Source organism: Podarcis filfolensis, assembly GCF_964270895.1.
Source record: "Podarcis filfolensis genome assembly, chromosome: 10".
Taxonomy (NCBI): Eukaryota; Metazoa; Chordata; class Lepidosauria; order Squamata; family Lacertidae; genus Podarcis; species Podarcis filfolensis.
The window spans coordinates 25,605,075-25,619,010 of record NC_139612.1 but is presented as its reverse complement, the minus strand read 5'-3'; the positions used below and the strand labels follow the sequence as shown (position 1 = coordinate 25,619,010).

The 13,936-nt window shown below is 44.0% G+C and overlaps 2 protein-coding genes and 1 long non-coding RNA gene across 11 annotated transcripts in view; 2 read left to right on the top strand and 1 right to left on the bottom strand.

The window, feature by feature from the left end:
• The window catches only part of CNTN1 (contactin 1), a 163,240-nt gene extending 155,154 nt beyond the window's left edge, over positions 1-8,086 (bottom strand). For 3 of the 8 annotated variants that reach the window (XM_083574434.1, XM_083574435.1, XM_083574439.1), the window contains exon 1: positions 4,135-4,405. The gene's annotated coding sequence lies outside the window, so the exon portion shown is untranslated. Of the gene's footprint in view, positions 1-3,850; positions 3,934-4,134; positions 4,764-7,973 lie in introns of those variants that run through there. The other 5 variants (XM_083574433.1, XM_083574437.1, XM_083574430.1 and 2 more) reach the window with 5 other exon arrangements.
• Positions 1-13,936, top strand: part of LOC310744041 — a 352,149-nt gene that overhangs the window by 102,624 nt on the left and 235,589 nt on the right. The gene's annotated exons all lie outside the window — the stretch shown is intronic.
• LOC310743925 (uncharacterized protein) overlaps positions 1-13,936 on the top strand; it is a 797,205-nt gene that overhangs the window by 556,027 nt on the left and 227,242 nt on the right. The gene's annotated exons all lie outside the window — the stretch shown is intronic.

Sequence of the window (13,936 nt, the reverse complement as noted above, 5' to 3'; positions counted from 1 at the left end):
TTAAAACCCAAACTAGGTGGATCTTTTTGTTATCTGTTAATATTATGGGACTTTACAAAGGGCAAATCCTTTTCACGCTTCTCTTTTTCCTGCCTCCAGTTCATCTGGGCATCATAGCAAAACTAAGAACTTATTCTCCAAGTAGGTGACCTTTTAAGAATGATGTTCAGGGGGGCTAGCTATAAGATATTCAATGCTGATAATGCCTGAAGAAGTATGATAAAGAGTGTTAGACCTGGGATAAGAGGGGCCTAGGTTTAAATCTTACCAGATGTCCTTTTGGCATCTCCCATCCTATACTACCTCACAAAGCTGCTATAAGGGTAAAAACTCGGAGAAACTAATGTACAGTGGTACCTCGGGTTACAGATGCTTCAGGTTACAGACTCCACTAACCCAGAAATAGTACCTTGGGTTAAGAACTTTACCTCAAGATGAGAACAGAAATCGTGCGGCGGCAGCGTGAGGGCCCATTAGCTAATACCCTCAGGTTAAGAACAGTTTCAGGTTAAGAACGGACCTCTGGAATGAATTAAGTTCTTAACCTGAGGTACCACTGTACATCGTTCTGAGCGCAAGATACAAATGCGAAAGACAGAATGAGTTTTGTGGGAAGTTCCCTCTGAAACCATCTATCCCAGATAGGCTGTCATATGAGCAGAGAAGACACAGATTGAGATGCCACTCATTCCGAAATGCACAGAAGTAATACCCAAGCAGTTATAGTAGTGTGATCAGGAGAATCAACTCTCCCTCTAATCTCATTACAATCAACTCATGGTGCTGTGTGTGGGGTAGACTTGTGCTAGTGGGCCAAAAGTTACATGCAAAAACCACACTCTTGTATTCAGTGTTAATTAACACAATCAGAAAAAATTTAACACTTTAATTCCACATTCAAATCAGTTATGGTTAGACTCCCAACCCCAGTTTGCGTATCTGCATGCATTGGAAGTGTGGAAGACAACTGCCATTCAGCTTCTATGCTTGCGAGTATACCAAGATGACACAAAAAAAATCGTTAACTTTCATTAAGCTATCATAGGTATGGCTCCTTGGAATGCTGGGTAAAGTAAGTGGGCTTTTCTTTATGCTCAGGATCTATTTGCCATTTCACCCCTTTCTGTCCACTCAGATAGCTGACTAGTAAGGCCACCTTCCTTTCAACCAGTAGTTACAGTATTACTGACTTGTGCATAACCTTGCTTGTCCCTGTTCTGTACCTGGAGAACGCTACAGTCTTGATTATACAGATGGATGGGGGTGGGGTTAAAGGAAGGGGTGCATTCATTCATTCATTCAATTTCTATCCCATCTTTCCTCCAAGGAGTTCAAGGTGGCACACATGGTTTCCCCTCCCCATTTTATCTTCACAACAACCTTATGAGGTAGGTTGGGCTAATAGAAAGCGACTTGCTGATGGTCACCCAACGAGCTTCATGGTCGAGTGGGGCTTTGAACCCTGGTCTTTCATGTCCTAGTCAAACACTCTAACCACTACACCTCACTGGCTGTCTTCATGAATGATCCTTCCTTATGGCTCTATGAGCTCATCCAATATAATGAATCCAAGGTGATCACTCTTACCCAACTTATTGGCAATTGCATAAATGGTCAAGATATGTACGATTACATTTTCAATGTTTGCTCATTTATGGGATTTGTGTGTGCGCGTTTTTTGTAGCTTGGATCTGAACATGTTCTGTTTACAGGGCTTCCAAGTTGCAGGACACATTATGCAGAAAATCAGAGAATTTCAAATAAACATCCGAAATGGGGTTCCCTTTTTAAAAGAAATTGAACCCTCTCTCCCCCCCCCAAAAAAATTACTTGCATAATCCTGCTAACAAAGGATTCCCTCCAATAAATGTTAATGTCATTTCATTTAATTATTTACTGCATTTATATACCAGATTCCTGTCAAAGCTGTTTACAATTTTAAAACACCCAAACAAATGAATGGTATAAAATGCAGAAGAGGTCCCTGCCGGTCGACTGATGGTGGGAGGGAATCCCTGACCCAGGATTCCTTACTTCTTCCTTCTCTCAGGGCACACAAAAACCTTAAACAGCCCTGGAGAAGATTGGGTTTTCTGAGGTCAGAACTGTATGTAGAAGACAGAGCTTAGGGATTCCAGAGGAGAAAGGCAAAGAAAACACATTGGCAACCAGCAGAAGAAGGCCCAAGTAAAGGACTCTGGATGTCCTAGTGCCTTCATATGAAAACAGCAAGCTCCTGTGTGGCACAGTGTTTCTCCCCCTGTCATTATATCTCTAAGATCATCATTTACTGCTTCCAACCCTTAACAGCCCATGGTCTTGACTGGAGATGAAAACAGTAATTTGGAATGGTTTTATACCAAAGCCATTCAAGCTCACTTCTACGTATTGCACTTATTTAGTATGAGTGTGGTGCAGCTGAAATTCAGCAGTAGCCGATTCTGGAAGCAATGTCTCTGTTCTCTCCAGCAGGTGTTACTATAACCAAGGTGCATTGCAACATATACACTGCAACATTTGCACTAACTGGCAATTTTTAAGAGAGTAACAGTAAAAGTGTGTGGGGGGGGAGAGAATAAATTTCATCCAAATGCAAATTGCAAATTATGTAAGACATATAAAACGTTGGACAAAAAAAAAAGTGAGATAGAGACCAAACCTGCCTTCTGGAATGCAAGCAGCCTCTACACAAGATGCCTGCAGAACCACCACAGCAGTACCAAAATGGATGTGCGAATTACATTAATGCTGCATTATTCATTTATATACCAGAGGATATCATAGACATTAAAGAGAACTGCATTCCTTGTATTAGGCTCCTTCAACTCAACTATTTCTGTGCCAGCCCAGGCCAATTTTATGTAACAGGATTTTTAAAAATAAAGTTTATGTTGAATTATATGACCCAGTTCCTGCTTTCTATATGCAACTCCTTTAGGGTTGAAATGTTAACAGCAGCAATGAGGATGTGTTGAAGATTCCCTTCAGGGATGGTAGCAATAACAATTTCATCTGCCTTGTCACTCATTTTACCAATTTCTGTAATATGCCTTTCATTGTATCCTCTAACACTGGTTAACGAACCCTTTCATACCAACCTGCCTCCTATCAAACAAATATTGTTCCAATGGATCATTTCCTTACAGGGGTGAAAATCCTAAGCGAGTTTCCTGCTGGGTCTCCCCAGTAAACACTCCCCTGAGTTCAGACCTAGTAAATTAACAACTAATTAGGAATGCTTGTGTGAACATCACCCCCCCACACACGCACACTGAAAATGTCACCCCTGGGCGACATGGATCTTTTACGAGACCCAGCTTAAAGGATCTCCTCTCTCTTTTCTCCTTGGTGTTTCCCTGTCTGCAGCAGCAGATCTCCACAAGGTGCTCCTAAAAGCTGTGGCGCAATTGAGAAAACGGGAAAGCTCAGAAAGAAAGAAATAAAAATCATTCCTGCCATCTGCACCGGCAACATGGATTTGTTTTCCCCCCATCATCACAGCCCGTGCAAAAAAAAAAAGGAAAAAGAAGCAGCAGCCAAATGCGTTTCACCACTGAAGTGGCTGGAACTGGGAGGGTGGAATTGAAAGGTGAGAATCGCCTCTCTTTAACTTCTGATATTCCAAGACGGAAAGGTGGGAAGTGGGGGTGGGAGATGCCTTGGGGAAAGCAAGAGAAATATATTGGCCAATTTACATTGGATGAGGCAGCGTACAATCTCAGAGCAACGTCTTTCCCCCACCCCAAACCGGCTGCGTCCTTCCAGCCGAGCTAATTGCTCTGGGTATTGCAGTGCTGCTGCTAAATCGAGCGGGCTGCTTGGGCTGCGGAGCTTCCCAGAGGAAACTTGCCTCATCCTTCTGTTGCGCGCGCGGCGGCAACTCGGCCAGGTTCTGCCTCCCCATAAGAGGGCGACTGAAAACGACCCATAAACCTGGGGACGCTTTTGGAGGCGCGCACATCTCCTTCCTCAGAGCGACACTCCCTCAGATAAGCTCGCGGCAGCAGGCAGCAGCCCCCTCCCCCCAACCTATCCAGCCCACCCCCCTCACCACCCCTGGGGTGGATTTAAACACCCAACCCAGCTCTTCGAAATCTCCCTGGGTGCGGATAACAATAAGAAGCCAAGTCCTACCTGTGCGGGGACCGCGCTGCTGAGGGAAAAACGCGCGCGAGGTGCGGCGGGCGGGAGGGGGCTGCGCAGCTGGAGGTTTCCCGCGTACAGCCGCAAGCACCTGGGAGCGCCCTGCCCTGCTTGGCTTGGCTTGGCTTGGCTTGGCTGCCTTGCCCCCTGCGCGCGCGCCCACCTCCCTCCCTTCTCCTCAGCGAAGTCCACCCCAAAAAAACGCCTTGACAGTTGCCCGCCTTTGCCTGAGGGGGCTGTGGGCGAACCGAGCTGATTGGGGCAAGAGCGGGAGGGGGGCCGGGGGGCGGTGGCGGAGCGCGAGAGCGCCGGGCAGCGATTGGTCGCGGGTGATGTCACTCTCGAGCCTGGCAACGAGGGAAACGTTGCTGGGTCAGGGAAGGGCTTCGTCGGGTTGGGAAAGCGGCGGCAGCCTCACAGCTGCAAAGGAGCCGCGGGCGCGGAAGCAGGCGTGTGGCGGTGGCGGCCGGAGGGGGGGGGGACACTCCGCGGCGACACCCCGGAGAACGACGAGGAGAGGCAAGCGGCGCGCTCGGCAGCGCCCACCCGCCCATCTATTCGCGGTGACACATTACTGCAGGTGCAAAGGCGGCGCGCGGCAGCCTTGGCTCCGCCTCCCTGGCGCGGGCACAGACCCCTCGCACATGCCCAGTGCCAAATTGAAGCCCGACTGAAGCTCCTGCCCTACCCGGAGTTCCCTTGGCGCTCTCGCCTGCGCCAGTAGCTTCTAAGGATAAGGGCGAAAGGATGCTGCTGTCCGTGTAGGTGCTGCTGAGAGATTTTGAAACGAGGGTCCAGGGAGTGATGCTCAGCGGAACAGAAGATTTAGCAGCGGGATAACGAAGAAGGGTTGGTTATGGGGGGTGGGGGGAAGGCTTCAGGAGGTGAGAGCAGGGCCAGGCAAATGAGGATGCCCAGAGAAGAAAATAAGGTGAGTGTGGGTGAGTGGGAGTTAACCTGGCATATCATTATGCAACCACTCGGGAAAATTCCACAGTCTGCAGGAAAGTCCGGTTCCGCCCCATTCCCAACACACCCTACCCCTTCTAAAGAGAGGATTCCATGAGCCTGGGCAAAAATATATAATAGCATCAAGGCATTCCAGATTCTCTTCTCTTCCAGAGAAATGTATGCCCCTAGTGGCGCGCACACACATACAGTCATAATACTAAACGCACATTTAGCATACAGGGGCGATTAAAAATAAATAAATGCAAACCCGCATTTAATGTGTGCTTTGCCCCACATTTGCGATCTGTAAGCTCCACTGACACCCAAACCAGTTAATCTTCTCTCAACCTTAGAAGGATTCAGAACCAGAACTCTTTTAATCGTATCTAATTTGTACATTTTCATAACGTGGGTATTAAACGTGGTTTTCTTTCACCGTTTAGAAGTGGTCGATTTCAATAGAAAGACAGTAGCAACAACAGCAACATATAGGTTCAGATTCCATAGCTACCCTGTGGCAAGAGGGCTCTCTTCCCATGTCCTAGAGAACCCTGTGGCCCTCCAGATGTTGTTGGGACTCCAGCTTCCACAATTCCAGAGTCTGACTATTGGCAATGCTGGTTGGGTTTGATGGGAGATGGAGTTCAGCAAAATCTGGTAGATTAACTGCTCCATCCTAGAGAAACAGAGGTAGTAGCACTGCATGCTTCTAATTATTCTTTTGGAAATTTAGGGCTCACCTGTATTGTCTGACCCATTAAAACATTTATCTATATCAAATATGGTTGTGCCAAGGTATAAAATAAACACAGTTTGCTCATTCTTTGTACACAAGTTCTATACCCAGCCTCCAGTTACCACAAAGAAATGACTTGGATTCCAGTCCAAATCTTTTAGATATCAAAATGAGCCAGACATGCAAGGTCCGCTTTTTGCATTCACTCCCTGAATCCAGTCATTGCACTGCCATAGAAGTACATCTGGTGCTTGGGAGTGGTGACAAAAGTATATCCAGGGATCTGGCTTAAGATTTGAGAATAGTACATGGACATGACTCCCCCCCCACAACTTCAGCATACTTCTAGCTTGCACATCCAAAAATTTTGTCCTCCAGATTTTGGCTGTCTCTTGCAAGCCTACTGATTCAGAATGCACAGACTTCACACATATTCACATTCACCATACATTCACTTATTTTGTGTTCTCTCTCAAGAAGGAACTTTTGGGAAGGGAGGAGGCTGTTCTTTGCTCTTGGTATCCCTTCCTGATATTTCTTTTATTTGTAACTTTTTTTGCAGTCTTAAGAACATAAGAACCACCTTCTGGATCAGGATAATGGCCCATCTAGTCCAGCATCTTGTTCTGACAGTGGCTAACCAGATGCCTATAGGAAGCCCATAAGGAGGACCTGAGCAAAAGAGCACTATCCCCACTTGCGATTCCCAGCAATTGGCAGTTAGAGACATGTTGCCTCTGACAGTGGAGACAGCACAGCCATTGTGGCCAGTCTTCCCTTCCTGACCTATTCCGCACCATCCAATTCCATTAACTGAGTCATTCCATCGACTTTACCTGACTTAAAACACTCCTACATCTCCCACCATATGAATGGATGATATGGATTTCACACAGTGCAATAATCCAAATGTGACCTCAATCCCTTTCATTGACTAGGTTCTTGAATCTGCATTATAAGCTATGTGCCTCTTAGAAATATAACGTGCATAGGCAAAACCAAATTTGATTCCAAATTCCCCAAAGAAAACGTAACCGAACTGTTTTCAAAAAACGAATCCATACTTTTTCATATCCGCAGATTTTGATTGTGCCACAAACCCCCAACTTCAATTAAATTACCAAATCATGAAGCAAGCAACAAGCAAACTCCAGACTGAAATGGTGCCAAGAAATGACCAAACCGCCTTTCACAAATGTGCTTGAAGTAGAATCTTTTGTCCTATTTTATTGCTTTGTAAACGGGAAAGCTATCACTGATTTTTTGCCAAACCATTTACCCTTTCTGATTTGTAGTGAGAGGAGTTTTTTTTAATAGCCAGTGACTTCTGTAAGCCTTGTGCACATCTATGTAAATTTCTCTGTGGAAGTGCAGCCCTGAAGCACAGCTGTAACTTCTTGATTGTGAATGTGCCAACTAATGTGTGGAGATATGCAAGTGTGGAAGTTTATTCTGCAGCAAAATGTTCACTGTGGGCATGCATGTTACAGGCAAAGAGAAGGTGGAATATAATGGGTGTGTACTTTCACAGAAGCACCAAAGCATAGCACACACAAAAATGCTCCCTCCACTGGTTTTTAGATGAAAACTTTAAGGTAGGTGTTTTCTGAAAGGGTGCCTCCTGTTTTCCCCTTCAGATATTCCAGGAAAGTGGTCACTTTCTGTAGACTGTGTCATACCTAAGCCAATATAATTAATATAATATAATATAATATAATATAATATAATGAATGTGGAACATTTTCTGTGAATGTTCTGCAGTGGGAAGATTTCATTGCCAGGACTTAAGATGGCTGACACAAATATTATAAGGCTGGTATCTCCCCCCTCCTTTTTTTGCTATCACTTGTGTGACAGTGACTTTCTCTGCACTGCGTACTATCATGCCTCCCTCCCAATCTGTTAGCATAACCCAAACAGTTTCTCCGTCTCTTCAGAATGAGGACTAGTTCGAGAAGCACAAAAGGCACACAAGCAGGCAACACACAGTGCATTGTGTGCTCAGAATAATGATCTGCCATTTACAATATACGTCATGCCCACACTGCACTCCAGCTATTTCTGCAGAGATCGCTGTAATTCTATAGACAATTATGGACAGAGACCACATGCCACCCTCATGCATATTTTAGAGTGCACTTACTTGTCTGCTAGGAAGGATCCTGAAAGGAGTAGATGCAGTCCATTGAGAGGCGAGTCCTGCATAGGGAACATGTGGATCTGTCTATCCAGCACTAGCTGGAGGACAGCAGCTCAAAGCAGTAACCTTTTTACACATCCTAGACCAAATCTATTCACATGCTCCACTCCACATGAGATGGGAAAGGGGGTCATATGCTTCTTCTCCCTTTTTTACTGAAAAAAAAAACAGAGACACAAGCCAGCAGTTGCTTTATTCATGCCACACAATCACTGCAATCTTCCAGAGGATTAATAAGATTAGAAGCCCCTATTGTTTCGCTAATGGTTGTTTATTTGAAAGGGGGACTTCGCTTGTAAACAGGGAGACAGAGCCATGTGTTACTCTTCCTCCTTGGGCAGGCAGTCATTCCTCTTAAGTGTAGATAATACATGTTGAAACAATTAATATTCTTTGTGACTTTGCTTTGAAGGTCAGATCTGATATATATATATATTGCCTTTTTGTGGCAGGGACGTGGGTGGTGCTGTGGGTTAAATCACAGAGCCTAGGACTTGCCGATCAGAAGGTCGGTGGTTTGAATCCCCATGATAGGGTGAGCTCCCATTGCTCGGTCCCTGCTCCTGCCAACCTAGCAGTTTGAAAGCACATCAAAGTGCAAGTAGATAAATAGGTACCACTCTGGCAGGAAGGTAAACAGTGTTTCCGTGCGCTGCTCTGGTTCGCCAGAAGCGGCTTAGTCATGCTGGCCACATGACCCGGAAGCTGTACGCCGGCTCCCTTGGCCAATAAAGCGAGATGAGCACCGCAACCCCAGAGTCGTCCGTGACTGGACCTAATGGTAAGGTGTCCCTTTACCTTTACCTTTATACTGCTACAAGAGAGGGGGTAACGGCAGGTTGCACTGAAAAAATAAGAACGTAGGACAAGCTGGCTGGATCAGGACAATGGCCCATCCACTCCAGCATTATTCTCACAGTGGCCAACCAGATGCCTGTGGGAAGCTTGTGAAGTGGACATAAGCACAAGAGATAAACAGTGCAACCATATTGTTATGAGTTGTATGCCTGTGCCCCTTTTTAATTCCTGGATCCAGCACCGATTCAATTCCTGGAACAGCCAGGCTGTCTTCCTGGTGAGGTAATGGGCCATTATGGTAAGAAAGGAAGTGGCTCTGTGTCCTCACGGCAAATGGGTTCCACCCCTCCCTTCCTTCAACTCAACTGGTATTTAGAAAGACAAAGACCAGAGCTGTGAGCTAGAAGCAAGGCTGCAGGCTGGGCAGTTGCAAAACAAAGCTATGCCCGATTTCTGCTGGATTCCAAGGCTGTGGCTATGGGAGAAGCAAGGCTCTCTTGGGATTCTGATGCTATGCACCCCTCCATCGCAGGCTTAGGGTGTGTGTGTGTGTAAAAATAAGCCATATAGCCTAAAGACACCACAGTCTCCGTTGTCCCTCATTCTGAGGAAACCAAACCCTGGGTAAGTGCCTGGAACCCCTGGAATCTCACACCCTTCGGAGAGTGGGGTGGCATGCAACAATATGCATGTTTACTCAGAATTATGCCCTGCCAAGTTCAGTGGGTATTAGATTCCAGCCTTATTGCCTTTTCAAATCAGTAGAAGAGATGCAAAATACAAATGCAAATAACAAAAGGCTTAAATCTGGAAACAATGACCAGTCTCATTCCTTATTAGCATAAGTCAAGACAACTTTGATTCTGCCCTTGCTATAAATCTTTTTATTTTATTTAAATGCAGGCTTTTGATCTACTGAAACATACATCGGATAGTAAGTTAAATAACTGGGACACATCCAAAACAGGCAACCAATTAGATGTTTCACTAAATGAGTCTGCTATTTTAGCAGCTGCCCTTGTCTGTAAACATTGCAAGCAAACATTTCATTATTTGAAAACTGCTTGGTTTCCTTAAAAGTACTATCACGACATGTTCTTACCTAGGCAGATGATGACATCTAAAATGCCCTCTTCTGTTGCAACATTATGCACATATTTGTAAGATTCATATTTTGTTATGTATTCAAAAGCTTCATGGACTATGACATACAGGCAGACTAAGATAAAAGAACACTGTATGCATAAAACATTTCCGCCCACTTTCTGTTCTGGATGAAACTGCTTTTGCTACAAGGGGAACATATGAAGATAGTTTATACTGGCTCATCTTGACCAGTACTGTCGCTGTAACTCACAGGAGCTCTCCAAGGTCTTAGAAAGAGGTATTTCCATCGTTGGTACCTGGAATCCTTCTCATTAGAAAAACTCGGGATTGAGCAGATGACCTTCCGCATTCAGGATAGTCTTTAGCACATACCCCTCAGGGCTTCCTTTGAGACAGCATGTAACTGATAAGAAAAACCAAAACCATCCAAAAAGGGGGGGGGGAGGTTCCTCTAATTTTGCCTTGGGGGCCCTCAGGGAGTTTATCCTTATTGCTGACAGAATCTACTAAGGAGTTCCAAGGAAGCCAATTCAGTTGGATTCCAGGTTTGGTTTGAAAAATATATATGGGAGAATCAAACTTATTAAAAAGATTGCTAGAAGGCATCATTGCTTGTTTGCACCATCTACCTGCACACAGCACTTTGGAAATGTGTGGTCTGCAGAGAGCTGGCTGGCCACATAGTGATGACACTTTACATCCAACTGTTAAATTCCATTAAGGGGAAGTTTAAAATGTCCCCTGAACATACCCCCCCCCCCAGCATCATTCTTTAGCATGTGAGCAATTAAAGTAATTGCCATGGAGATGCCGATGATCGTGAAAGTCTGCAGAAGTGTTCCTCAGCGGATGCGGACCTCTCTGTTAAGATGTAGGTCACGCTCCCAAGTGTGATCTCCTGCCCCCTCTCCAATGTAACTAATTTCTTCCAATCAGCAGATAAAGACTTCTTTCATTCGGGATGCTTTGCTGGCAGAAGTTCATTGAAGCCTAATAAAATCTGCATTTAAAGTGTGATCGAAATGGAATTTGCCATGCTATATATAGAGCAGAGATGTGAACTTGTGACCTTTCAAATAATGCTAACTCAAATTCCCATCAGCTGCAACCAGCATGGTCAATGGTGGAAGGAATGGGAAACATCTGGGGGGCACCAGGTTGTTCTGATGCAGCAGGGATGTTTCTCTTAGGTCCTTTTTTTCCAGGCACTTTCCCCAGCCCAAATATGTTTCTCGTCCGCTGACCAGATGCATTCTATGCAATTAAAAAAGAACAGTGCATATGCACTCCATCATGGCTACAGGAATATGAGTGATTGTTTACAGTAACAGACACTTTACAGTAAAGCACATGAGGTGCACTTGTCAAATCTCTTAGAGTATGACGCATTTTATTGGACTAATTCTACTTCTGTTATGCCCATCTGCTTACTGACTAGAACAGGCACACAACTCTTACAAAGCTTATCATTTTATGGTTCCTGGAAAGAATTTTGAAAGCGTGGTTTCACTTGCAGCATCATGTCTTACACTTTATCACATGATTATGTATGTTGGCATTTCGAAACCTTTACATACGATCTTTCAGAATACTGCAAATGGGGTGTAAACCTTAAAAAGCCAAGACATCTGTACCACTGATACTGAGTTCTGCTGATTCACTACCACAAGATGCTTGCTACTTAGTTATAGCTCTGTGTTTCTCATACAGAGTCCAGAGTAGCTCACAACACTTAAAAAGCAACATTAAAAACAAAGTTGTAACAGTATTTGTTGCAAAATAACGTAACTGCAACATTTCACACAGATAAATGGGCCCACTGCTGATATACTCTGAAGGGCCTGCAGAAATTGGACTTCAGCTGTCTCCTGACTAAATATAAAGTGGGAAACAGCTGAACCTTAACTTGGAGGGAGTTCCACAAATGTGGTGCTGCCACTGAGAAGGCCCTGCTATATGGTGTTTCACAGCCCCAGAAGCAGGGCAACCCCAAAAAGTCTCAAACTCTGGATTGGTTGGTAATACATTCAGTACTCCTTCAAGTACTTGGGTCCTAAGGCCTTAAGGACTTTCTACACTAGCACCAACAACTTGAAGTACAAGTGTACAACTGTACAAGTTCCCTTAGGATCCATATAATATGATATCACCTCACTGCTCCAAACAACAAATTCCATAGCAGCTGCAGATTCCATGATGCATTCATTTTTATTATTAAATTTCTATCCCACCCCTCCTACAAAGGGAGCCCAGCATAGCCCCACATAGAGCCCATTGCAACAGTCCAACTTGGAGGTTATCAGAGCATTGACTACTTGGATGGTTTCAAAGGGGCAAATTCATTTAGGATAGGACTGTCTATGACTACTGGAAACAACGGCTGTATATTAACTCTAAGTTCAGAAGCAGTATTCCTTTGACTGCTTGTTCCTGCAGAATACAGAGGGTGAAGAGGGTGCTGTTATACTCATATTCTAATCATTGTGGGCATGAGGTGGTCTAGGATGCTGTACTGTGGGATGGAATAGCAAATAGAAACTCTACTCTGAGGCCAGAGTTCTGTTGTTCTGGCATCATAGTATAGCATCAGAGCACATGCATAAAGCCCAAATTTCATCTTTGCTGTCTCTTATGGAATGGAACAGGGTTGATAAAGATTGGCAGAGAAGCCACTGCCTGCTCAGATAGAGGCAGCCAACATCATGCCCTCCAGATGTTTTAGACAGCATATCCCATCTGCTCCAGCTGGCATTGCCAGTGGTCAGGGGTGATAGAAGTTGCATTTCAAAACATCTGGAGGGCACCATGTTATTAACCCTGGACTAGAAATTTGGAAAGATTCTGGCTGTGTTTTTAATAAACATTTAAGAACTGACAAAAAAACCCCACAATATATTGTTGCAGTGCACATTTGACTATAAGAACATCTGTTACTGAAATCTGAATCGTTTGTTAACTGGAATTTGGTGCTTTGGTTTTTTACTTCTGATTTTCCAGGAATACTGTTTCCCAGAATTACACCCCCCCCCACAAACAACTTGTGTTCTTTGTTGTTTATTTAGTTGTCGAAGAATAAACTTAACCCAGAATATTAGTCCATTTTATTTATCTTATTTTGAACTTTATTAAGTAATCAAAATATTTTACAGCAGAACAAAACTCAGCTGGTGACTTGCTGTAAAGATGTATAGTGTATGCTTGGAGATTCAATCTACAGCCAGACAAGAAAATAAGATTATTGTTGTCACAGGAAATGAGAGCACAAGTAACCATGGATATTGGTACATAATAAACTTGTGAAATGTAGGACTTTGAAATAAAACATGAAGGGAAAAGTCTGTTGTTTTTTTTAAAAAAAATCAAAACTCTGAAGAACGATGAACAGCAAGTGCTAATTCTCAGCTGACTCAGGAAGTGAAAATATTACACAGATTGTGGCTATCCTCTTGTTAAGATGTAAAGTTGTAAACAACAACACAGTCACATATGCTGTGTCGCATGTGCATATGAGCAAATGAATATAGATTTATCAGAACTATAGGAATATCTGAATATTTATATCCTCACTTGGTGTGGGCAGAATGTGGAAAGAAGAGTGATGTACTTCAATTTTTATTATTACTTTTTACTATTTTAATTTTGTAGGTAAAATAGTAAGGAGTCAAAAGTAAAAGAACAAAAGCAAGTATAGAAATATATATATATATTAGGAGAGAGAGAGGCTGAGAATTGTACTTCATAGAATCATAGAACTGTAGAGTTGGAAGGGACCATGAGGAGGAATCTTTTGCGAAACATGGGGCTCTAACCATGGAGGACGACAATATCATTGCCAATGAACAGGCGGGTTTTCGCCCTGGAAGATCTACCACAGACCAAATATTAATCCTGAATCACCTGGCGGAAAAGTATGCCGGCAAAGCCCCAAAGGTTCTTCATGTGGCTTTTATTGACCTTAAGCAGGCATTTGATCGAATCTCTAGAAAGCAGCTATGGACAAA